The sequence below is a fragment of the Hypanus sabinus genome, chromosome 18 (genome assembly GCF_030144855.1).
Source record: "Hypanus sabinus isolate sHypSab1 chromosome 18, sHypSab1.hap1, whole genome shotgun sequence".
Classification (NCBI taxonomy): domain Eukaryota; kingdom Metazoa; phylum Chordata; class Chondrichthyes; order Myliobatiformes; family Dasyatidae; genus Hypanus; species Hypanus sabinus.
Genome location: NC_082723.1, coordinates 25,909,349 through 25,932,853, shown reverse-complemented (window position 1 = coordinate 25,932,853; position 23,505 = coordinate 25,909,349). Strand labels below are relative to the sequence as shown.

General features: G+C 40.0%; 1 long non-coding RNA gene across 1 annotated transcript; it reads right to left on the bottom strand.

Moving 5' to 3' along the window:
• Nucleotides 1–271: 271 nt before the first annotated feature.
• LOC132407425 (uncharacterized) lies at nucleotides 272–22,800 on the bottom strand. Its single transcript, XR_009516475.1, has 3 exons — nucleotides 22,686–22,800; nucleotides 17,328–17,396; nucleotides 272–452 (listed from the first exon to the last, which is right to left on the bottom strand). It is a non-coding gene; the product is annotated as an uncharacterized LOC132407425 (long non-coding RNA).
• Nucleotides 22,801–23,505: the final 705 nt, after the last annotated feature.

Below are 23,505 nucleotides of genomic sequence, written 5' to 3'. Positions count from 1 at the left end.
AGGCAGACAAGTCCTCTGGACCTGCTGTCTTGCATTCCAGGAAGCAGCAGACAAAATGGGCTCCTTGGTGTAGACAATAGACAATAGGTGCAGAAGTAGACCATTCGGCCCCTCGAGTCTGCACCGCCATTCTGAGATCATGGCTGATCATTCACTATCAATACCCAGTCCCTGCCTTGAATAGACAATAGACTAATAGAATAGAATCTTCCAAAATTCCCTGGATCCTGGAGAAGTTCTGGAGGATTGTTGAGCAACAGATATATTGAGACTATGCACAAAATGTAGGGAGATGTATAGGTGATAACCGTAGGCCTGTTAGCTAAAATATTTTGGGGGAAATATCTGATGTGTACTGTCAAGGAGGTAACATCAGAACGTCGCCAGACAATGAAGCAGAACAATGAAACAATAGGCAATCTGCTGGATGAGCTCAGTGGGTCAAGCATAATCTGGGAAAAAAAAAGAAATTATCAATATTTTGAGTTGAAACCCTGCATTGCCTCAGAACTGACCTGCAGTCTCTTGTGTCTCCAAGAAATTTCAAGCTCAACTGTTTTAAGTTTTTACTTATTATTCAGTTGTACACTCAGTGGCCACTTTATTAGCTACAGGGGTAGAACCCGGTGTGATCTTTTGCTGCCATAGCCCATCCACTTCAAGGTTTGTTGTGTTTTGTATTCAAGAGATGCTTTTCTGCACACCACTGTTGTGTACTTATTTGAATTATTCTTGTCAGGTTGAACCGGTCTGACCGTTCTCCTCTGACTTCTCTCATTAACAAGGCATTTTTGCCCACAGAACTGCCACTCACTAGATGTTTTGTTTCATTTTTTTTGCACCATTCTCTGTAAACTCTGGAGACTATCGTGTGTGAAAATCCCAGGAGATCAGCAGTTTCTAAGATACTCAAACCATCCTGTCTGGCACCAACAACCATTCCACAGTCAAAGTAATTTAGATCACATTTCTTCCCCATTCTGATGTTTGGTCTGAATAACAACTGAAACTCTTGAACATGTCTGCAGGCTTTTATACATTGAGTTGGCTCAATTTATACTTGATTGGCTGATTAGATATTTGCATTAATGGAGAGGTGTACCTAATGAACTGGCCACTGAGTGTATATAATCTGTTTTGACTTGGATGAAAAGATCTACTGCACCAGTGAAATGGGCTGATGATCTAAAATGAGTTGGCAGGTTTTGAGGACTCGATGAGCCTACTAGAGTATATATGGAAGCAAACAGGAGATTATTTTAGTAACCTCTGTAAACTTGTGCTCACTAAAGTTCTGCTGCCTACCTGTACCCTGTACTCTTTCATTCATTTATTACCAATTTTCTGTTGACCTATTTTGACTCACAATGTTTAATTTTTTAAATCCAGTCCCTTTACACATCCTCAAGCTCAATTACTTAATTACCTTAATTATGAGTATAAGGAACAGCAGGAGTAGGTCAATCGTCCATCTGAGCTTTTCTGCCAGAATCCAAGGTCATGTCTAATCTGTTTCAAATACTGTATTTCAATCATACCTGTTAATTTACTTAAATCCATCAAAGTCAATTTTATTTCCAGCTACAAACAAGAGAAAGTCTGCAGATGCTGGAAATCCAAGCAACACACACAAAATGCTGGAGGAACTCAGCAAGCCAGGCAGCATCTATGGAAAAGAGTACAGTTGGTGTCTTGGGCTGAGATCCTTTATTTGTTTCCAGCTGATGATTAATGCTCCAAAGTCCTCCAAAGTTCATTGCCCTTTCAACATCATTCTCTGTTACTGAATCTGTAACTCTTTGTTGGACTCTAAGAATGTTAGCCAGAGGAACTCTCAGAATTCTGGATTTCAATGAGGCCACTGCTTATTCTTCTGAAATCCAGAGAATAGTGACCTAGCCTAAATAATATTTTTTCATATGACAGACCCACAATCCTGGGAGCAATTATGTCCCTACTCCAATTTATTACTTTATTGTCACCAAACAATTGATACTAGAGCATACAATCATCACAGTGATATTTGTTTCTGCGCTCCACGCTCATTGAAATACAAATCGAAATAAATATAATAAAAATTTAAATTGTAAATTATAATTAGAAAATAGAAAAGGGAAAGTAAGGCAGTGCAAGTTAGGTCCAGATATTTGGAAGGTACGGCCCAGATCCAGGTCAGGATCTGTTCCGCAGTCTTATCACATTTGGAAAGAAGCTGTTCTCAAATCTGGCCGTACGAATCTTCATGCTCTTGAACCTTCTCCCGGAGGGAGGGAAGTGGGACAAAAAGTGTGTTGGCTGGGTGGGTCTTGTCCTTGATTATCCTGGCAGCCCTGCTCCGACAGCGTGTGGTGTAAAGTGAGTCCAAGAATGAAACATTGTTTTGGAAATGGACAAAGAGAAACCAGGTATAAAAGTTATAGTTTGGGGTAAAGACAATTTTATGAATCACCAAATTTGGACAGGCAACAGTTCACTCGACAGTAAATTCATTCAAGAAGAGGTGGTCAGGGTTTAGAACACTTATGTTGGTAATGGCTGCACTTGTAATATTGTGTACAGTATTGTCAGGTATGATGTTGTGGCTATCACTGAATGGTGTCTGTAGGATGGTTGTAGTTGGGAGCTGAATGGCCAAGGTTACAGGTTGTATTGGAGGATTAGGAAAGTAGGTAGAAGGGGTGGCATCGCTCTGCTGGTAAAGAATGGCATCAAATCATTAGAAAGTTGTGGCAGAGGATCGGAAGATGTTGAATCCTTGTGGATTGAGTTAAGAAACTGATGGCAGTTATATGCAGGCCTCCCAAAAATAGCTGGGATGTGGGCCACAGATTACAATGGAAAATAGAAAAAGCATGGCAAAAAGGCAATATTATGATAGTCATGGGAGATTTCAACATCCAGGTCGATTGGGTTGGTAATGGATCTCAAGAGAGTGAGTTTGTTGAATGCATATAAATTGGCTTTTAGAGCAGTTTATCATTGAGCCTACTAGGGGCTCAGCTAAACTGGATTGAGTGTTATGTAATAAACGGCAGGTGATTAAAGAGTTTAAGGTCAAAGAATACTTAAGAGACAGTGATCACAATATGATTGAGTTCAACTTAAAATTTGATAGGAAGAAAGTAAAGTCTGATGTAGCAGTATTTCAGTGGAGTAAAGGAAATTACAGTGGTATGAGAGAGGAGTTGGCCAAAGTAAATTGGAAGGAGTTGCTGACAGGGATGTCAGCAGAGCAGCAATGACTTGAGTTTCTGGGAAAAATGAGGAATGTGCAGGATAGATGTATTCCAAAGATAAAGGAATACTCAAATGGCAAAATAGTACAACCATGGCTGACGAGGGAAGTCAAAGCTAATGTAAAAGCAAACAAGAGGGTATACAAAAAGAAAACATTAGTGAGAAGACAGAGGGTTGGGAAGTGTTTAAAGATCTAAAGAGAGCAACTAGAAGAGTCATTAGGAGGGAAAAAATTAAATATGAAAGCAAGCTAGCAAACAATAACAAAGAGGATAGTAAAAGTTTTTTCAAGTATGTAAAAAATAAAAGAGAGGTGTGAGTGGACTGCTAGAAAATAAGGGCAAATGATAATGGGGACAAGGAGATGACAGATGAACTAAATGAGTGTTTTGCATCAGTCTTCACTGTGGAAGACACTAGCAGTGAACAAGATGTTGAAGGGTGTAAGGGAAAAGAAGTGAGTGCAGTAACTTTTACAAAGGAGAAGGTGCTCAAAAGGTGAAAGACGTAAGGGTGCATAAGTCACCCAGGCCAGATGAACTGTGCCATAGGGTTCTGAAAGAGATGGTGGTAGAGACTGTGGAAGCGTTAGTAATGATCTTTCAAATATCATTGGACTCTGGCATGGTGCAAGAGGACTGGAAAATTACAGATGTCACTCCACTCTTTAAGAAAGGAGGAAGACAGCAGAAAGGAATTTATAGACCAGTTAGCCTGACCTCAATGGTTGGGAAAATGTTGGAGTCAATTGTTAAGGATGAGCTTATGGATTACTTGATGACACAGGGCAAGATAGGACAAAGTCAGCATGGTTTCTTCAAGGGAAAATCTTGCCTGACGAACCTGTTGGAGTTCTTTGAGGAGATTACAAGTAAGATCGATAAAGGGGATGCAATGGATGTTGTATATTTTGGCTTTCAGAAGGCCTTTGACAAGGTGCATATGTGAGGCTGCTTACTGAGTTAAGGGCCCATAGTACTACAGGAAAGTTACTGGCATAGTTAGAGCATTGGCTGATTGGTAGGAGGCAGCAAGTGTGAAGAAAAGGATCCATCTCTGGTTGGCTGCTAGTGGTGTTCCGCAGGGGTCAGTTTTGGGACTGCTTCTTTTTATGCTGTATATCAATGACTTAGATAATGTAATAGATGGCTTTGTTGCTGAGTTTGCAGATGATACGAAGATTGGTGGAGGGGCCAGTTGTGTTGAGGAAACATGTAGGCTGCAGAAAGAATTAGACAGTTTAGGAGAATGGGCAAGAAAGTGGCAAATGAAATACAATGTTGGAAAATGCATGGTCATTCACTTTGGTAGAAGAAATAAAAGTGCAGTCTATTTTCTAAACAGGGAGAAAATCTGAGATGCAAAGGGTCTTGGGAGTCCTTGTGCAGGACAACCTAAAGGTTAATTTGCAGGCAGAGTCGGTGGTGAGGAAGGCAAATGCAATGTTAACATTCATTTCAAGAGATCTAGAATACAAGAGCAGGGGTGTGTGCTGAGGCTTTATAAGGCACTGGTGAGGCTTCACCAACAGTATCGTGAACAGTTTGAGCTCCTTTTCTAAGAAAAGATGTGCTGCCATTGGAGAAGGTTCATAGGAGATTCACAGGATGATTCGCAGGAATGAAAGGGTTATCATATAAGGAATGTTTGATAGTTATGGGCCTGTACTGGCTGAAGGGGATGAGGGGGGGATCTCATTGAAATATTTTGAACGTTGAAAGGCCTCGACATGATAGATGTGGAAAGGATGTTTCTCCTGGTGGGAGAGTCCAAGACAAGTCTCAGGATAGAGGGATATCCATTTAAAACAGAGAGGCAGAGAAATTTCTTTAGCCAGAGGGTGGTGAACCTGTAGAATTTATTATCACAGGCTGCTGTGGAGGCCAGGTCATTGAGTGTATTTAAGGCAGAGCTTGATAGGTTCTTGATTGGACATGGCATCAAAGGTTATGGGGAGAAGGCAGGACAGTGGGTGGGGGGGGTGAGGAGAGGAAAGAAAAAAATCAGCCAGGATTGAATGGTGGAGCAGACTCAATGGGCCAAATAGCCTAATTCTGCTCCTATGTCTTGTGGTCTTATGGTTGGACAGGCTTGAACTTTAGTTTCTGGTTCCTTGGCATGTAGGAGACTGAAGGATGATTCTATAAAAGTATATGAGCATAAATAAAGTGAATGCAAACAATTTTTTCCAAGGGGAAGGGAAGGAAAGCAAAAAGTCATAAACTTAAGGTGAAAAGAATTAAAAAGGATTTGAGCAGCAACTTTTTTACACAGAGATTGGAGCATATATTGTATGAATTACCAACGTAAGTGTTTGAGCTATGCACAATAACGACATTTAAAAGACATTTAGACTGCTACATGGATAGGAAAGGCTTATAGAGAAATGGGATTAGTTTAAATGGCCAGTTTGGTTGGCAAAGACAAGTTAGACTAGTGTTATATTATTCTGAGTATATGATTACAGTTAAAGCAGAGAATTAAATCTAGACCCTCATGGATGTTGACAACTATGTACATAAAGTTATGTAAAAATGTGATGAATTGGACAAATAATTAGGGCACTACATTAACAGAAGTACAGAAGATGTGGAAATGGAATTGAAAAGGAAGTTAGAAAAGCAAAAAGGGTATGTGTAAAAAAATCATTGGTATGTAGAATCAAGGAAGTTGATAAAATTATTTTCGGTTAGAAACAGTAGCCTAAATATCAGGTAGCAAATATATGTATGTAGTTTTAAATAAATATTTTGCATCTGCTTAAGTTTTGAAGTTACAAAAGATTAAAATGCATTTAAAAGTTCAAACTTAACATTTATGGATCAATTAACCCAGTATCTGTAGGTTACGATATTATTAAAAAACTTGATAGTAAAGAGAGAAAATGTCAAGACAATTGGACATATTGTTAAATCAAAATAAGTTATTAAACCTTGATAAGAAGCAAGAGAGGAAATGGTTTGGGGTCTGACTGCCATTAAAATTATAGCCTTTGACTTAGGTGCTGTGCCAGAGAAATGGAATATAATGATATGTTGTTTAACAGGCTAACCAGCCTTTCATTGATGATGGGCAAAATACTGGAAAAATTCTAAGGTAAAACATTAATCTCTGCAAATTAAAATGTTGATTTATCAAGGGCAGTTGATAAGGATTTTTCAAGAGAGGGTCATGTATGATTAACATGATTTTTTGCGGGTTTAACTAGGAAGAATTTTCCATGGACAGTCCTAAGCCCAGTTGCAAAAGGAGGGTTAGGGTTAGGGTTAGGGTTGGGCATGTGGCTAGCAACCCCATCCCATAAAAACCCAGTGCTACAGCAATGCCAACAAAAGTTCCTAAGACCTTATTCTAGGAGAAGAAGGATACACCAAAAAGCTGAGCTACACCTGGGGGCAACTTGAACGACTGGTCCAGGCCAGAGGACTCTGGTGAGCTGCTCTTGGCAGTCTACGCTCCATTAGGGGTTATGGGGCTTAAGGAAGTAAATAGAGCACCAAGGAAGGACAATGAGTTGCAGTCCATAGAGATTTCCACAAAATTTTCAACAACATTGCACATATCAGTTTGATAAAGGGAAAGTAGTGAGATGGATTAATAACCAAAGGATACTGGTTGATGCTAGTATTGATAAATATAAATTAGCCTGCAATGTAGTACCCTCATTTTTTGTGGTTTAAGTAATTTCTTATTTTGAAAGGACTAGAATATAAAAGCAAGGATATAATGCTGAGACTTTATAAGGCATTAGTCAGAACACATTTGGAGTGTTGTGAACATATGTGCTGGCATTGGAAAGTGTCTAGAGGATGTCTATAAGAATGGCCCTGGGAATAAAAGGGTTACCAGACGAGCATTTGATGGCTCTGCGCTTGTACTTGCTGGTGTTCAGAAAAATGGCCAGGGGTGGGGCCCATCTCATTGAAAACCACTGAAAACTGAGAAACTGAGATAGAGCGGATGATTCCAATTGTGGGAGAGTCTGAGACCAGAATAGCCTCTGAATAGAAGAACGTCTCTTTAGAACAGAGATGAGGTAGAGTTTCTTTAGCCGGAGAGGGTGGTGAACCTGTGGAATTCATTGCCACAGACAGCTGTGGAGGCCAAGTCATTGGGTACATTTAAAGCAGAAGTTGATAGGTTCATGATTAGTAAGAACGTTAAAGGTTACGGTGAGATGACAGGAGAATGGAGTAATGGAGTTGAGACGGAATATAAACCAGCCATGATCAATTTGCAGAGCAGACTCATTGAGCCAAATAGCCTAATTCTGCTACTATGTCTCACGGTCATGGTCTTGAGAACAACTGTAAGATCCAGATGTCTGTTGTGGACAGACCATTGTCAAATCATCTCATACACCCCCCACTCAGCCCACCTATTACATAGCACCCCATCTTACCTCTCTGTCTTCTTTATTTAAGCTGTGTACCCCCCACTCTAACACCTGAAATATTAACAATTTCCTTCCCACCACAGATGCTGTTCAGCCCGCTAAATTCAGGCAGGAGAGGGAAAGTTCTAGGTATCATGCCAAATCTTTGGAAACTCCAAAGGAAGTAGAGGCGTTGCCATGTTTCCTTTCTAGTGCTGGGCCCAGGACAGGTGCTCTGAAATGATAACACTAAGGAATTTAAAGTTGCTGATCCTCTCCACTTCTGACCTCCTGATGAGAACTGTCTCATGGACCTCCCATATCCTCCTCCTGATGTCAATAATCAGCAGCATGGTCTTACTGACATAGAATAAGATGTTGTTGTTGTACCACACAGCCAGATTTTCAACCTTCTTCCTGAATGCCGATTTATCACCACCTGTGATTCAGTTTATGACAGTGGTGTCATCAGTAAATATGGCACTTTGGCTGTGCTTAGCCACACAGTCATAAGTGTAAAGCAAGTAGAGCACGGGGTCTCCTGGTGCACTTGTGTTGCTGGAGATTGTGGAGGAGATGTTGCCAATCTGAACTGACTGGAGTCTGCAAGTGAGAAAATTGAAAATTCAATTACACAGGAAGTATCAAGACCAGGTCTTGAAGCTTATTGATTAGTTTTGAGGCCAAGCTGTAATTGATGAAGAGCATTCTGATGTATGCATCTTTGCTGTCCAGATGTTCTAGAGTTGAATGAACGGCCAATGAAATGGCATCTGCTGTGGACCTGTTATGCAGGTAGGAAAATTGGAGCTTATCAGGCAGGATTTGATATGATTCATCACCAACCTCTCAATCCATCAGTGTGGATAGACAGTGGCATGCAAAAGTTTGGGCACCCCAGTCAAAATTTCTGTTACTGTGAATAAAAGATAACCTAATTTCCAAAAGGCGTAAAGTTAAAGATGACCATTTCTTTAATATTTTAAGCAAGATTACTTTTTATTTCCATTGTTTACAGTTTCAAAATAACAAAAAAGGAAAAGGGCCCGAAGTGAAAGTTTGGGCACCCTGCATGGTCAGTACTTAGTAACACACCCTCTGGCAAGTATCACAGCTTGTAAACACTTTCTGTATCCAGCTAAGAGTCTTTTAATTCTTGTTTGGGGGATTTTTGCCCATTCTTCCTTGCAAAAGCCTTCTAGTTCTGTAAGATTCTTGGGCCGTCTTGCATGCATTGCTCTTTTGAGGTCTACCTACAGATTTCGATTATGTCTAGGTTGGGAGCCTGTGAGGGCCATGGCAAAACCTTCAGCTCGCGCCTCTTGAGGTAGTCCATTGTGGATTTTGAGGTGTGATTAGGATCCTGCTGTAGAAGCCATCTTCTTTTCATCTTCAGTTTTTTTTTCACAGACAGTGTGATGTTTGCTTCCAGAATTTGCTGGTATTTAAATTAATTCTTCCCTCTATGAGTGAAATGTTCCCCGTGCCACTGGCTGCAACACAAGCCCAAAGCATGATTGATCCAACCCCGTGCTTAACAGTTGGAGAGGTGTTCCTTTCATGAAATTCTGCACCCTTTTCTCTCCAAAAACTCATTGTGGCCAAAAAGTTCTATTTTAACTTCATCAGTCTACAGGACCTGTTTCCAAAATGCATCAGGCTTGTTTAGATGTTACTTTGAAAACTTCTGATGCTGAATTTTGTGGTGAAGACACAGGAAAGGTTTTCTTCTGATGACTCTTCTGTGAAGGTCATATTTGTGCAGGCGTCACCGCACAGTATGACAGTGCACCACCACTCCAGAGTCTGCTAAATCTTCCTGAAGGTCTTTTACAGTCAAATGGGGGTTTTGATTTGCTTTTCTAGCAATCCTACGAGCAGGTCTCTCTGAAAGTTTTCTTGGTCTTCCAGACCTCAACTTGACCTCCACCGTTCCTGTTAACTGCCATTTCTTAGTTACATTATGAACTGAGGAAACAGCTACCTTGAAACGCTTTGCTATCTTCTTATAGCCTCCTGCATTGTGGGCATCATTTATTTTAATTTTCAGAGTGCTAGGCAGCTACTTAGAGGAGCCCATGGCTGCTGATTGTTGGAACAAGGTTTGAGGAGTCAGGGTATTTATAAAGCTTTGAAATTTGCTTCACCTGACCTTTCCTAAAGATGACTGTGAACAAGCCATAGCCCTAACAAGCTAATTGTCTGAGACCTTGGTAAAAGTTATCTGAGAGCTCAAATCTCTTGGGGTGCCCAAACTTTTGCATGCTGCTCCTTTCCTTTTTCTTACTCTAAAATTGAACAAAACAAAAATAATGCACTAATCTTGCTTAAAATGTTAAAAAGAATGTTTCATCTTTAACTTTATGACTTTTGGAGATCAGTTTATCTTCTACTCACTTAACTATTCACAGTAACAGAAATTTTGACCGGGGTGCCCAAACTTTTGTATGCCACTGTAAGTGCTACTGGATGATAGTTATTGCAGTATGAGGCAATGTTAGCTCTTTATAAACTGGTGTGGATAATATTACAAATAAAAATATATAAAGGCAGACTATTTGAATAATTACTTTATACCAATGTTTATAATAGATAAAGTACATTCAAAATATGAATCTCAGATTAATGTTAGAATGAGTAATAAAAGTATTACAAAAAAAATCTTTAGAAACTTGTGAATACTCTTGCTTGTATAATTTCCAACCCATGTGATTAAATTGCATAGGTCTTTGCCATAATCTTTCAAGTGCTTTCTATTTAGGAGTAGTGATATTGAATGGAACATTGCATATACTGAATACTTCTGTTACTTGAGAAAAGCAAAAGAGAGAATGTAGCTGATAGAACTGAGAAACGTTGACCTAGTTAGAAGATTGTTTAGATAGTAAAAGATAAGAAGTAGAGGGAAGAGGAATTCTTTTGACTTAAGGAAGTGATTCAGACATGCTTTGAAACCTCAACTCTGTGGTGATCACAGTCATAGAGTGAGGGGTTAGCCATTCTAGAGAGCAACCAAACATTGAATTTCTCTTTAACACACACAAAATGCTGGAGGATCTCAGTAGGTCAGGCAGCACCAGAAAGGAATAAAGACCATTATATATCAGAGCAGAATTAGGCCATTTGGCCCATTGTGTCTGCTCCACCATTTCATCATGGTGAATCCAATTTTCTTCTCAGCCACAATCTCCTACCTTCTCCCCATATTCCTTCATGTTCTGATCAAGAATCTATCAACTTCTTTCTTAAAAATACATAAGGACTTGGCCTCCACAGCTGCCTGTGGCAATGTTTTGGGCCAAGCCCCTATTTCACTAACAGCCAGGACTAGGGATGTTCAGTCTTTCAGTATATTTAAGGCAGAAGTGAATAGTTTTGGTTAATAAAAGAATTAACAAGTCAGGGTTAGGAAAGTAATGCAAGAATATAAGATCAGTCATATCTTATTGAATGGTAAAGTAGGACAAAGATTTGAATTACTTACTCCTAGTTCTATTTTCTTATGTTCTTTAGCTAATGATAGTACAATAGAAATTCATTAATCCAACTTTGGCAAGAGCACAATGATGTGGAGTTGGCAAGTAATATAAGAGGCAATGATAGATAAAGTGAGCAGTTCCAAGTTCCTGGGTGTCAACATCTCTGTATATCTATCCTGAGCCCAACGTATTGATGCAATTACAAAGAAGGCACGACAATGGCTATATTTCATTGGAGTTTGAGGAGGCTTGGTATGACACCAAGACTCTCCCAAGTTTCTACAGATGTACCATGGAGAACATTCTAGCTAGTTGCATTACCATCTGGTATGGAAGGGGCCAGTGAACAGGATCAGAAAAAGCTGTGGAGGGATGCAAACTTAGGAGGCTCCATCATGGGCACTTGCCTTCCCAGCATTGAGGAGATCTTCCAAAGGTGATGCCTCAAGAAGGTGGCATCCCTCATCACCCAGAACATGCTCTCTTCGGATGACTACCATCAGAGACGAGTTACAGGAACCTGAAGACACATAGTTATCATTTTAGGAACAACTTCTTCCCCTCTGCCATCAGATTTCTGAATGGATAATGAACCAACCCATGAAATCTACCTCACTATTTTTGGTCTCTTTTTGCACTAATTTAATTTAATTAAAAATATTTCTTATTATAATTTATAGTTTACATATGTACTGCACTGTACTGCTGCACAAAACAACAAAAATATCATCACATATGTTGTTGAACTATTCACTTAGGATCAAAGTATAGATTCAAGTATTTATTCAACAGTGAAATGCTAGCAACAGTGGAGGCCCAAAAAAAATTAAGTCCATGAGCGCTTCATTAAAGTGAAACAAATAGGTACAAAAAGGGTGGAAAAAACTCAAAAATGTTAATGAAATTAAGAGAGTAGTTGGAAGTGAACTTTTTGCATTTATAGAGAAATGTTGGACAAGGGCAAGAGCTTTTAAAAGAAAATCAGGTCTTTTAGGAGAGAACCGAGGAAGCATTGCATGGGAAGGATAACAATGGAATCAGTTGTACATTCCATATTTCATTATTTCCAGATGATAGAGATGAATGTTGTTTGGCCCATCAGATCTGTGCTGGCTTAGGGAACAGTCCCATTCTTCCTCCAAATTTTCCTGCAATTTCCCTACATTGCCATCAGTTCTTCCACTCACCTACATTGGGGCTAATAGGAGTGAAGAGGGCATAACATTATAATTGACTAAACTTATAAATAACAAATTAAATCCATAGAAGATGATAATTTAAAATGGAAAATACCTTATTAAAAATCCAAAACTTTATTGCATGAACTTGAAAGTACATTGTCACTTTCATTTCACCCTAAAATTAACCTGACTTAACCTAACCTGACTCAAACCTTTCCGTTTGCAGTGCAATGAAATTCCCATTTACCCAATGATGGTTCCACAACAACCGTGAATATTAGGTACACTGCACTTTATCTGTGCATGTATGTACAGTACCTATACTTTGTGGAGATCTGTTTTCACTTTGACATGAAAGAGTCTTTTTCTGTTAAACAGTGTCAAAAAAGCCAAATTAAATCCACTGTGATTCAATGTTGTAAAACAATAAAACATGAAAACCTCCAAGGAGGGAGTGAATGCTTTTTCTAGGCACTGTACCTTATGTATGCACCCTACATGTTTAACATAACTTTTTCCTATTAAGCTCTTGGTACTTGTTTATGTATGCGTTTCACTAATTCAAAGTTCATAGTATGATTTTAAAATTAATTCCTACACAGATTATGGTAATTGTTCTTTGGGTCTATTTAATGCCATCACTTTTGTGGCAATAGGCTACATTCCTGACTAGCTGTGGATCCATGAGGTTTCTGACATAGCATTTTGATGGAAGTGGTTTGCTTGGTCATTGCTTCAGGCAGTTGAAACTTAACTAAAATACCATAGATCTGGAGTGGCTGAAGACAACACAGGCATCAGTGAACCAGACAAATTCAATATCACCACATGGTTACAATTTCTACCTCTAATTTCATTATTTCAACTAATTAAATGTAAAATTTCAGCTGCTATGTTGGGATTTTCATAGTCTGCACATCACCAAGGTTTATTATCACTAACTTTCCATTCTCATGTACTATTCCTTGGGGCAAAGAAAAAATCTTAAGATATTGAAGTGCATCTACAAGGAATGCTGTCATAGGAAAGCAGCATCCATCATCAAGGACCCCCCAACATCCAGGCTATGTTCTATTCTCACTGCTGCTATCGAGGGAGAAGGGCAGGAGCCTTAAGTGCTACACCACCAGATTCAGGAACAGTTATTATCCTTCAGCCATCAGGCTTTTGAAACAGAGGAGAAAACTACACTCAGCCCATCATTGAACAACCCACAATCTCACTTTCAAGGACTCAACAACTTTTGTTCTCAATGTTTATTTATTTATTGCTTATTATTATTTTGATTTTATTTACACAATTTGTTGTCTTTTGTACATTGGTTGTTTGTCCATCTTTATTGTGTACAGTTTTTCATTGATTCTATGTGTTTCTTTGTACTTACTGTGAATGCCCACAAGAAAGTGAATCTCAGGATAGTATATGGTGACATATATTTGATAATAAATTTACTTAGCACTTTGGTTTAGAAAATTTGAGGGGATATATATATTCTGTGTGGCAATAACTTTGAAGTATTAAATTGAAGATTCTCCCTCCTGAACTCACTCCTGCCAGCATAGTCAGATCCCTGCCACTTATATCCAGGACCCTTTGTTATTTTGATTATTTTTAGACTAGTGGAACTGACAAAAATAGAGGGCTATGGGTAACCCTAAGTAATTTCTAAGGTAAGGACATGTTCAGCACAGCTTTGTGGGCCGAAGGGTCTGTATTGTGCTGCAGGTTTTCTGTCTATGTTTCTCAATCACAGCTTGCTCATCTTCACTTTAGAGTGCAGGAACGCCACAAAGCAATCACTTAATCTGCATCTGAGGCCACGTTTTAACACTAAATGCCTACCCGAGATTGGAAGAGAAGTTAATCCTTGTGATCTGGGGTCCCTGTACAGAACCCTAAAGGTTAATTTTTAGGCTGAGTTGGTGGTGAGGAAGGCAAATGCCATGTTAGTATTCATTTCAAGAGGTCTAGAATAAGGCTTTATAAGGCAATGGTGAGACCTCACCTTGAGTATTGAGAACAATTTTGGGCCCCTCATCCTAGAAAAGATGTGCTGGCATTGGAGGGTCCAGAGGAGGTTCATAATGATGATTCCAGGAATGTTTGATAGCTCTAGATCTGTACTCACTGGGATTCAGAAGGATGAGGGGGAATCTCACTGAAATCTTTCAAATGTTGAAACACCCAGACAGAAGATGTGGAAAGGATGTTTCCATGGTGGGAGAGTCTAGGATAAGAGGGCACAGCCTCAAGATAGAAGGGCACCTTTTCAAAACAGATGCAGAGAAATTTTTTTAGCCAAAGGGCAGTGAATTCGTGGAATTTGTTGCCACATGCAGCTGTGAAGGCCAGGTTGGGTGTACTTAAGGCAGAGATTGATAGGTTCTTGATTGGACCTGGTATCAACCATTACAGAGAGAAGGCCAGGAACTGGGGTTGAGGAGAAAAAAAAAATGAAGGATCAGCCATGATTGAATGGCAGGGCAGACTCAATGGGCCAGATAGCCTAATTCTGCTCCTATGTCTTATGGTCTTAATCGTTGCTTCACCTGGAGTGATTGCTTGGCTCCTTGGGAAGTGGGAGGGGGAAGGAAAGTGATGACTGGACAGATATTGCATTTCCACCATTTGTACAGGAAGGTGCTGTGCAGTGGAAGAGTGAAGCAATCAGTCAAAAAGAAAGTGCAAAATGCAGAAAGAGGGCAAGATGTGACTAATGGTGGATCATGTCAGAGCAAAGAATAATATGTTAAATGGACAGGCTGGTGGGGTGGAAGGTGAATACCAAGGAATTTTCATCCTGAAGTGGAGGTCTGAGCCATTCCCCATTGGTGAAACTTGTCCTTATATTCAACAACTTCTTTGATTCAATTCACTTTCTTCAAATGAAAGTTGTAGGGATGAGAAACCAAATGGGTTCTGGCTATGCCAGTCTTTTTGCTGAAAATGAAGAACAACCCTTGTTCCAGGCTTATTTGGGACCACTCCCCAAACTCTGATACCTTGACTACATTTGTGTCACATCCTCCACCCACAAAGAACTAAAAATGTTACAAATTCAGCTACAAGTGTTCACCTTACATGGTTAATCTGACACTTCCCATTTCTGTATCTATCTTCTCAGGAGATAGACTAGCCATTGACATCTTTTACAAATCCACCAACTCATACAGCTACTTTGAGGATACGTTCTCTCAACCTGCCATTCTTTTTCTCTTCAGTTTCTTTGTCTGTCACATTTGTTCCAGTGATGAGGCCTTCTCTCTGATGCCTCTGAAACACCATTCTCCTTCCTGAACTGTGGTTTCCCCTTTGACAGTAAATGGAGCTCTTAACCACATTTCCACTATTTGCTGCATGCCTGCTCTTGCAGGCCTCCCCAGAGATAGAACAATGAGAGATCCCCAGTCCTCACCTTCTATTCCACCAGCCTTTTCATTCATGCATTGTCCTTTGTTCTAACATGATCTCACCATAATCACATCTTACCCTCTCCTCCCTCTTCCAAATTTTGCAGGAATCACTACTTCTTGACAGCCTGCAACACATTCCTATGCAAATACCTGTTCATTTGCACCCTTTGGTCCCACCATCCAAGGACCCAAACAATAAGGGGACAGGCACTGAAGTACTAGGGACAGGACAGGAACAATTAAACAATAGACAAGATGTGGTGACCATGGTGTGCATGAGGGAAATGACATTCAAGGCAATGCTGGGGATCCAGGAGTAAGAGTTCAAGCAAGACAGGATCCCAGAGTTCACTAGGCAGGCCACATAACTCCTGGGCAGGGCCCAGTCCTCCCAGGTAGGAGCACAGGGGCCTGGGCAGGTCACAGGACACCTGGGTATGTAGCAGGACACATCCCATTGACAACAAGATAGGTAGGGGGCAGAGACCTCTGGGTAGGCCACATAACTCCCAGGCAGGGCCATAAGGGCCTGAGCAGGTTATAGGGCACAACCCATCAGCATCAAGGGATGGAAAGGGGCAGAGTTGCCCCACCAGGCAACAACAGCCAGGAATAGGAAGGGAACTAGGTCCAGGTGACTACCAGACTTACCTCAAAGAACTCTAAGCCAGAGCAACCCCCAACTCCACTCAGCCGCAGAGCCCCCTATATACACCGCCAGCCAATGGGCATCAGGTGCACCTCCTTGGGTCCGAACAAGCCACGATGAGCCACAGGTGTGACTACTTGGGCTCAAGGGTGAAAGAAGGGATGGCCACAAGACCTGGAGTCCGGAGTCTGCGGACTGGATCAAGAACCAGAATGCAGGCTCCAGACCGGACATTCCAAGATAAACAGCAGCTAACCTGCACTTCTTCCAATCTGTAGTACTGCATTCAATAAGCACTAGGTGGTCTCCTCCACAGTGGAGGAATCCAACACAGATTGCCTTGAGAGCATGTGTGAGTGACGTAGAGCTTCCAGTTTCTGTCATTTTAATTCATCCTATTCCCACTCTGATTCCTTTGTGTTTGGCCTCCTGCACTATTACAACATGATCTCAAGGAAGAATGTCTTATGTCTCATTTCTCATCTGGGTAAATTGCAGCCTGCAAGACTTGATATTGAATTCTTCTGCTCTTCCTATAATTTATCAGGACTGGCTATTTGCACATGCCAATCTACATCTTTCTTTCTCACATCTTTCTTTCTTACATCTTTCTTTGTATGTTCAGGCCAGCACAGTATGTCTCAGTAGGGCAAACTATGCAGCATCATGCATACTTTACAATGCTAGCAACACATAATATGGACAAAGGAGCTTAACTGTCCATCATTCATCCTATTACTAACATTCCCTCTATTCCACCCATTGCCCTCCCTGATTTTCTCTGTTACTTAGACTAATTTCAGTTTTGATGAAAGGTTTTTACAGCTGAATTTTTAACTGGTTTCTCTTTCCACAGGTGCTATTTGACTGCCTGAGTTCTTCCAGCATTTCTGTTTTACTTTAAGTAGAGTTAAAATAAACATCAATTTGACTGTTGAGTATAAACTAAGAGTCATTTTGATATCAAACATTTCTGCTTTTCTGGAGACTCACGAGACTGCAGATGGTGGAATCTGTGGCAAGAAACGATCTGCTGATGGAACTCAGTAGGTCAAGCTGCATCTGTGGAAGGAAATGGACAGATGATGTCTCAGGTTGAGACCCTTTAACTAGGCAGTTTGCTGTTGCTTCTGTTTTGGCTTGATATGGAAACAGCAATGCCCAGCAACAGAAAAGTACACAAAAACTGGTGGATACAGCCTAGTACATCACAGGCAAAGCCCTCCCCTCCATTAGGCACATCGACAAGGAGCATTGCCACAAGAAAGCAACATCCATCATCAAGGGCCCCCATCATCACTTGTTCCTGCCATTGGAAAGGAGGTACAGGAGCCTCAGGTCCCACACTTGCAAGTTCAGGAGCAGTTATCAGACCATCAGACTCCTGAACTGGCACAGATAATGGAATTGATAGCTTTGTCACAAAGTTTGTGGATGATACGAAGATAAGTGGAGGGATAGGTAGTGCTGAGGAAGCAATGCAATTGCAGCAGACTTAGACAAGTTGAAAGAATGGGCAAAAAAGTGGCAGATGGAATACAGTGTTGGGAAATGTATGATAATGTATTTTGGTAAAAGGACCAATAGTGCAGACTAATATCTGAATGGGAAGAAGGTTCAAACATCAGAGGTGCAGAGGGACTTAGGGGACCTCATGCAAGACTCCCAGAAGGTTAATTTGTAAATTGAGTCTGTGGTAAAGAAGACAACTGTAATATTTCAAGGGGAATAGAATATAAAATCAAGGAGATAATGCTGAGGATTCATAAGACAGTAGTCAGGCCACACTTGGAGTATTGTCAACAGTTTTGAGCCCCATATCTCAGAGGGGATGTGTTGTTATTGGAGAGTCCAGAGGAGGTTTATGAGGATGATTCTGGGAATGAAGGGGTTAACATATGAGGAGCATTTGGCAGCTTTGGACCTGTACTCACTGAAATTTAGAAGAATGTGAGGGGAATCTCATTGAAACCTATCAAATGTTTAAAGGATTAGATAAGGTGGATGTGGAGAGAATGTTTCCTACGGCTGGAGTATCCAGAGCTGCAGGGCACAGCCTCAGAATTGAGGGGCAACCTTTTAGAACAGAGGTAAGGAGGATTTTTTTTTTAGCCAGAAAGTAGTGAATTTGTGCAATGCCCTGCCACAAACTGTGGTGGAGGCTAAGTCCTTGGGTATATTTAAGGCAGAATTTGATAGTTTCCTGATCAGTCAGGGCATCAAAGGATATGGCAAGATGGCAGGTGTCTGGGGTTGAGTGAGATTCAGGATCAGCCATGATGGAATAGTGATCAGACTTGATGGGCTGAATGGCCTAATTCTGCTCCTATGACTTATGATCTTATGCATAACTACACTCTGAACTGATTCCTCAACCTACAACCTTACTTTCAAGGTCCCTACAAATCATGTTCTCAGCATTTACTTATTTTTTTAATCACATGCATGATTTGTCTTCTTGTACACATTGGTTGTCAGTTTTTGCTCATGTGTTGTTTTTAATATATTCTGTTGTATTTATTTCCCTGCAAGTACCTGCAAGAAAACAAATCTCATATATGGTGATATATACATATTTTGATAATAAATTTACTTTTGACTTTTAACCCTTTCTGCCTTATCAAAACTTCTTGAAAGAATACTAATTCAGATGAGGTGAGAATCATGATGTAGATATAAGATGGAGATGAATTTCTGTGACAACAACTTGCTCTTTGTTTCTCACCATATATATGTAAAGTCAAATTCTGTGCTAGGTTCCAACTGTTCAAGACTTACCAGGCTTGACAAATATTATATTTGATTTTTGGCTGAATGTGATCAGTTCTTAGATTTACCACCAGATGGAGCAGTCTCAGACAGTGTGGTTCCCAAAGAGAATTAGAGTGGATTGAAACATTGTCCTCTGCAAGATTGGAGAGTTCACCTGAAAACTGCAGTGAAGTTGTTGACTTCCTGCATCTGGGGTGTCAGGGAGTGTGGAATTGTGAAGAAAAGCAGGATTTGTATTCTGGAAATTTAAGCAATAATGTAACATTAACTAAGGATCATTTTACCAGAAAGGACAGGGAAACAAAGGTTTAGGACTGTAGACTTTCAAATGTGGAGCAACAAATAAAATACTGGAAGAAATCAGGGGGTCAGGCAGCATCTGTGGAGGGAAATGGATGTCAGCATTTTGGGTTGAGGCCATTCATCTAGACTGTAATTATGAAAGCTAGAATCAGTGTTTGAACAGTGCATGGCATAGCAGTTGGTGTAAATGCTTTATTGTGCCATTGATTAGGGTTCAGTTCTTACTGCTGTCTGTAAGGAGTTTGTATGTTCTCCCTATGACTATGTGGATTTTCCCTGTTTCCTGTTTCCTCCCACATCCCAAAGACACATAGGTAAAGGCTAATAATGTATGGGTTAGGGATAGTGAGTTGTGGACATACTGTGCTGGTGACTGCAGCATGAGACACTTGTGGAATTTCTCCAGCACAAACTTGAGCTGTGTTGGTCGTTGCTACAAATGGCACATTTCACTGCATGTTTCAATGTTTCGAAGTACATGTGATTTCAAAAAAAAAGTTTTTCTCTTAAATAGGGTAAAAGCAAGCAAAAGGTTAAATGCCAAAAGTACAAACGTTTGTAGAACAAAGGTACATTTTAATTAATAAATTAACAGAACTTTAAATGCATAGGTAGTCAAAACAAAATTGAATAAAAGGGTGGGGTAGTAATATTTAAAGCTTCTAAATATAAGCAACACACACAAGATGCTGGAGGAACTCAGCAGTCCAGACAGCATCTATGGAAAAGAGTACACTTGGTGTTAAAACATCGACTGTACTTCTTTCCCATAGATGCTGCCTGGCCTGCTGAGTTCCTGAAGCATTTTGTATGTGTTTCTCAGATTTCCAGCATCTGCAAATTTTCTGTTGTTTGTGATTGGACATCTGAATATAAGGTTGAATATAGGATGAGAATATTCTACTATTGCTTAAAATTTGTTTTAATGGGAGAGAAGGCAACACTATATTTCATTAACCAATGGTACCATTTTCACCTCTGAATTGGAAGGTGAGACTTGAGCACAACATGCAGACAGACCTACCACTGCATTCCTGACAGAGTGATCTGGTGAGATATCAGATGAGATATGAAAACAAAGGTAATGTTTGCCTTCTGAGGTGGATGATTTGTAATTGATCCTTCAATGAAGGAGACCAGACCTGCTTCCTCAGTAATATCAAACCTCCAAATCAATACACCAAAACCCTCAGAATTGCAGGTTAATACATACTGTGGTTTGTGGAGCCTTGTGTATTGGCTGCCACATTCTCTTTCCCTTGACCTAAGTCCCATTCTGACCTCTTCCCACCTTGAGCTTCCCTTTCCTCACTCTCTACTTCTGATGTTCTTCCCTAAATTTTATCCTTAGTTTCCTCTCTCTCTTCAAATTTGCCTTTCCCTTCTCACACCTCCTTTCTCTTGCTCTCCTCTCCCTCCTACCTGCTTCTCATCAATCTACATGGTCCTTAGCAATGAGTAATAGGACTGAGTCAGCATGGAGCTGGGAAAGGGAAATCATACTTGAATGATCTATTTGAGTTCTTAGTAGAGGAGGTGAGGGGAAGAAATAAATGTACATTTTGATTTTCAGAAGGATATTGATGAGCCTTACAGTATGTCATGAAATTTGTTTTGTTGCAGCATTACAGTCCAATACATAAAAATTACTATAAATTAAAATAAAAAGTATAAAAAATAAATATATAGTGAAAAAAGAGAGCAAAAAAATTCATCAGTTCCCAATTCATTCAGAAATCTGATGGCAGAGAATCTGATGGAGTGACCACTCCCCGCTGAACATCAACGGCTCCTTGGTAGAGATTGTTAAGAGCTCCAAATTTCTTGGCGTTCACCCAGAACCATCCTTACAACCCTAAAAATCAACTACAACTGAGGCATGTCCTAATGGAGACTGCAGCTTGGCGACATCTTGACTGATCCACACAGATTGAAGTGTTTTGAATCAATGTCATTCTGCTGTTCATCAAATACAGTTTGGCACTCAACACTATCTTCCCCTTCACTCCATTCCTTCTTTGCAACTGGATCCCTGAATTTGTCATCAGCACACTTCAGTCTGTATGGATCAGTCAAGATCCCGTCAAGCTGCAATCTCCATTCAGATTGTGGCTCAAATGTAGTTGTTTTTTAAGTTTGTAGGGATGGTTTTGGGTTAGCACAGGGAGTTATGGGACAGATTAATGTTTAGGGACAGGGATGATGACTGGGTCTCAGGGCTGGGTGTGTCTGCACCTGCACCACCCCTCCACTCCTGGCACTCCTTCTCTGCCACCTGTCCCACACCCCTCCCATGGCACTCTACCCTTGCCATTCCCAACATCCTTTTCTCCCGCCAGACTTACAAGCTCACTCTGAGCTCCACATTGACAAATACACTGGACAACAACTTCTTTCAGAAGTGTTGCTTCCTGAGAATTTTTATTGTTTATGATAGACCGCATGAAGCTGAATACAAATGTAATTTCAGATTCCTTGTATCGCATAGGAATTTGGAGAAACAAGAACTTAACTTGTATTGAATATAATGTGTTTAATTGCATTACAGTGCTGACACTTTGCAGTAGTTAAAACTGAGCTAAAAATGTTTTGTTGATGATTTTCATTTATACTCAGAGTCTGAGGCTTCTTGCTTAAGTGTCCAACAATAATTAGCCAGCATTGATTAATTCCAGTTACCCTGATACCGTTCTCCACGACCCCAATTTCCTGCTGAAACCTTTCACCATGCCTGTCACTGACAACACCAAGATTTGCAGGAAAGAAATCTAAATGGGAATACAGCAAATGAATCTTTAGTGACATGTTGCACGTCATGGTTTTGTATGCTTGAAGCACGTTATTTTATATGCTTGAAGTTTAGTGCTCTGTAGTTGTCAAGAAAAATTTCTTCCGTTCCATTAGAAGTTCTTCAAATTGCCTATCATTGATGACCTACGTGACTGTGGACAAAAATGCCTTCTTTAATCTTGGCATCAGTTATTCTGACTTGAGTTATGAATTGAAACAACAAATTTGATTTCAAAAAAGTGGTGCATAATAGGGAAACTTCGAGATAATTTTCATGATCAGTTGCCCAGAATCCATGAGATACACCCAAAAGTGTTCAAGAAGCAAAATCTTTGTTGTGCAGTGACACAGTACTGTGCAAAAGTCTTAAGCATCCTAGACATTTTCACAGTACTCTACATGTTCTCTGAATTTGACATTTCTACCCTGGGAAAAAGATCCTGACCATCGATCATATCTGTGCTTCCCATAACTTTATAAACTTACAGTAGGTCTCTCCTCAGCCTCTGATACTCCAGAGAAAACCTCTCCTTATATTTCATGTCTTCTGATCCAGATAATCCACGTCTTCACCTTTCCTAAGTTCTCCACATACTTCCTGTAAGAGGCAAGCAGAACTGTACACAGTATTCTTAAGTATATCCTTACCAAAGTTGTATACTGCTTGCAGTCTAATGCTAGTCTAATATTTCTCTATAACTATATTAGTTTAATACATTAACCATTAGGTGCAGATTAGCTGAAATAATGTTGTTTCATGTTGGCAAACATTGGCTTTCTTTTGAGAAAGAAAGTTGTTTCTTATTTTATAAGCCTGTACAATGATAACCTTACTGTGAAATAAAATTCAAGTTCTGTCTCTGTGCAGTAATATAGAAACTGTTATATTCATGAGATCTACAAACGGATCTCCTGTGACTTTTCTCCCAATTTCTGGACATGTTTATCAGAACACTAGTATTATATCATACAACGCTCAATCTATCTTGTTGCTTGGGGAACTGTATACAAGTATTGCTTGATCTGAAAATGTTTGATTTATGAATTTTGATTCAGCAAAACATTTTCTATCAATTTGTACTATCCTTTTGAAAATCAAGCGATCCCAAAAAAGACTTCATCAATACAATAAATGAACGTTGGCATATTGGAGCTTTTCTTACTTTACTGCACAATTTGTTGCTCTATTTTAGATGAGCATGAATTCATTTTTGGGAATGTCGATTACTGCATTGAGATCAAAATTAGCTTTCAAAAACACTTTTTAAAAATCAGCAGCGAAGTTTGCCAACAAATGTTCTTTGCT